Genomic DNA, 2994 nt, shown 5'->3' on the forward strand with positions numbered 1-2994 from the left:
TAGACACTTCTTTGTAAAGTGTATTTGGGAGTGGGCAGGGAGGTGGCACAATGGATAAAGTACTGGACTCTCAAGTATGAGGTCCTGAGCTCAATCCCCAGCAGCATATGTACCAGAGTGACCTCTGGTTCTTTCTCTCTTTCCTCCTATCTTTCTCATTAATAAATAAATAAAATATTAAACAAATAAAATAACCAAAGTATATTTGGGATAAATGGTTTGGTGATCATATACAGAGAAAGAACATAAACTGAAATAGAATTGACTAGTAGCAATAGACGAGATGATGAGTGCATTTAATCTTTCTATAAAGAATTTCTTTGAACACTAACTTTTGAAAAAGAAAAACAATGAAGAAATAAAATTAAGAGTGCTAAAATAGATTGTAGTATGTCAATTCTTTTGACTATATTACAGGTAGTAAATAAGCACAAAGATTGCACCACCATAAACCAGAGCTAAACAGTGCTCTGGTAAAATAAATAGATAAATAAATAAATACATAAATAAATAAATGGAGAAAAGGTGGGTTTTATTTAAGTGAGGTTGTGACGATAGTACAGAAAAGCTATCCAAATACAGCCAAAACCTGGAAAAAGAGAGTCTGCCTACCTACAAGAGTAGTCAATTCTATTTCATCTTAAAATTTCTTAATTTTTGAAAAAGCTCTATCCTTCTGTTCAGTCCTATAAGTTTTACCGATTTTGGCCAATGGTTTTGTTCTTAAGGTCTACTTGAAATCCTAAATAGGTGTGTGTTTTTTTTCAGCGACCTTTACTTTTTGAGAAATTTATCGCTTCTTGGAATAACAACTTTTTGAGGGGACTGTAACTCCCGGTCCTTCTATTTCCTCCCCATACATAGTGTAGGACTTGGAGAGCTGGCTGAATGGAATGTATCCCAGTTTTTTTTGTTGTTGTTGTTTTCGTTTCTTTAACCATTTCACCTGACTAAAAAAAACCGTACTAACGACGAGGATGGGATTCGAACCCACGCGTGCAGAGCACAATGGATTAGCAGTCCATCGCCTTAACCACTCGGCCACCTCGTCACATCTGGTGAGAATGTTACTCAGAGTTTACAGTGGAGTACGAATATTGGCTGAGCAGTGGATTAAAGACAGCTGGGAGATGCGAAAACTGCTAATACCCATACAGAAAAACTGAATGGGAACACCGCAATGTGGTTGATGGTGGGGGTGGGGGTGGGGTGCCCTTAATTTTTTTTCTTTTTTTTTTACCCCGCCCCAGTAGGCTAATTTTTACGGAGTCTTAAAAGTGGTCAGAAGGGACAACATAGAAACACATTTGCTTGCAAATTAAGACAAGTGAGAACTATAGTGGTTATCTTTGAGAAGTGGGAGGGTGGGGATACAGAACTCTGGTGGTAATCTTAGTCTTGTAACCTACTATTAATCACAAATAAAAATTTAAAAAAAAAAAACACATTGGCCTGGGATTCCATTTCGTTTTTCAGACTGCCACGTCCCTGGCTGGAGGTGCTTGCGAGTCAAATTTCAGCAAAGATGGGCGTGGCCCAGCCCAGAGGGCTCACAGGGTCTCAGCCATCCTTTCCTCCTTAGGGAATGAATTCACGTCCAATCTCAGATTCCCGCTTCCAGAATCTCACTGAAAGCAGAAATTTCCAGAGTAGTTTTCACTGAAGTTGATTTCAAGGGACTTTAGGGAGCTGGGCCAGTCCCGACTTCTAATGGAGGTGAGCTGAATTCTAATGCTCCATTTCAACTCAGTGGTACTGCTGCTTCTCCAGTGTAATAGAAAGAAACTGCCAAGAGAAGAATCCTTCACTTGTGAGATTCTCATCCTGGATTGTCCACATCAGAAGGACAATAATTCTGTCCCTGAGCCCCCCACTCCACCTCCTCCATGTCCCACAAATACCTGTGTTTCTGGATGGTTCACTAGGGGGAAAATTACAGCTTTGATTAAATTTTCATGGAGTGTGATATTGAAAAAAAAATTTTAGTGGTACTCATCTCTAATGAGAAAATGTTTTAGGGAGAAGGGAGTAAAAAGCACTTGAATTGCCCTTTTCAGTTTTTTCTTTTTGTGACAAGAATGCACTGTGCAGGAGTAGGAATTAATTCTAATGAGAGTGAATCATAAATGCCTGGGGAAAGAACATTGAACATAATCCCCCCCCCCCATTACCTCTTTTTTTCTCTCTCTCCTCCTTTTCCTTCTCCATCTTTCTTCTGTTCCTCCTCCTTCTTCTTATTTTAAATATTTTATTTATTTATGAGAAAAATAGAAAAAAAAGATATTACTCTGGTACACGTGCTGTCAGGAAATGGACTCAGAATCTCATGCTCAAAATGCTTTATCAACTGCACCACCTCCCAGACTACCTTCTTTTTTTCTTCTTAGATATCTTTGTTGTGATACAGGTCAGAGCACTGCTCAGTTTAGGAGTAGATGGTGCTTGGCATCCAAACTTGTGTCTTTTCAACATGGGTCACTCTTGTTTGTTTATTAAGTTTCTATTTATTATATTAGCAGGCTCCAAAACATAACAATTCATTTATGTAAATAATTTAGAAATAGGTATGTGAATCATAATAATGATATTTGTAAAATGGTTCTTCAGTGTTTGCTAGGAACTATGCACACCAATTTATTTAATAATTCCCATACTTTACTTATTTTTGAGTGACACAATAAAAAATATCTCCATTTGTGACTCTCTTGATTAATATGCTCAGTATCCCAATTTGAAGTCCACATTTATAAGGGCTGACTCCATCAGCCCTTATATCTGAATTTGTTCTGTTTCTTCTCTGGCACTCAAAAAACAGAGCGCTGTAGTAACACACATTATAAAGAGATGTACAACTGTACTCCTGGGACATAGTCTTGTTAACAAATGTTACCTTAATGAAAATAAAATGAGTGGCTGGCAGTGGTGTACCTGGTTAAGTGCACACATTACCATGTGCAAGGTCCCAGGTTTGAGCCTCCAGTCCCAACCTGCAAG

General features: G+C 38.2%; 1 non-coding gene across 1 annotated transcript; it reads right to left on the reverse strand.

Moving 5' to 3' along the window:
- Nucleotides 1-969: 969 nt before the first annotated feature.
- Nucleotides 970-1051, reverse strand: TRNAS-GCU (transfer RNA serine (anticodon GCU)). The gene has a single exon. It is a non-coding gene; the product is annotated as a tRNA-Ser (tRNA).
- Between the last annotated feature and the right edge of the window lie 1943 nt (nt 1052-2994).

The sequence above is a fragment of the Erinaceus europaeus genome, chromosome 4, assembly GCF_950295315.1.
Source record: "Erinaceus europaeus chromosome 4, mEriEur2.1, whole genome shotgun sequence".
In the NCBI taxonomy this organism is placed as follows: Eukaryota; Metazoa; Chordata; class Mammalia; order Eulipotyphla; family Erinaceidae; genus Erinaceus; species Erinaceus europaeus.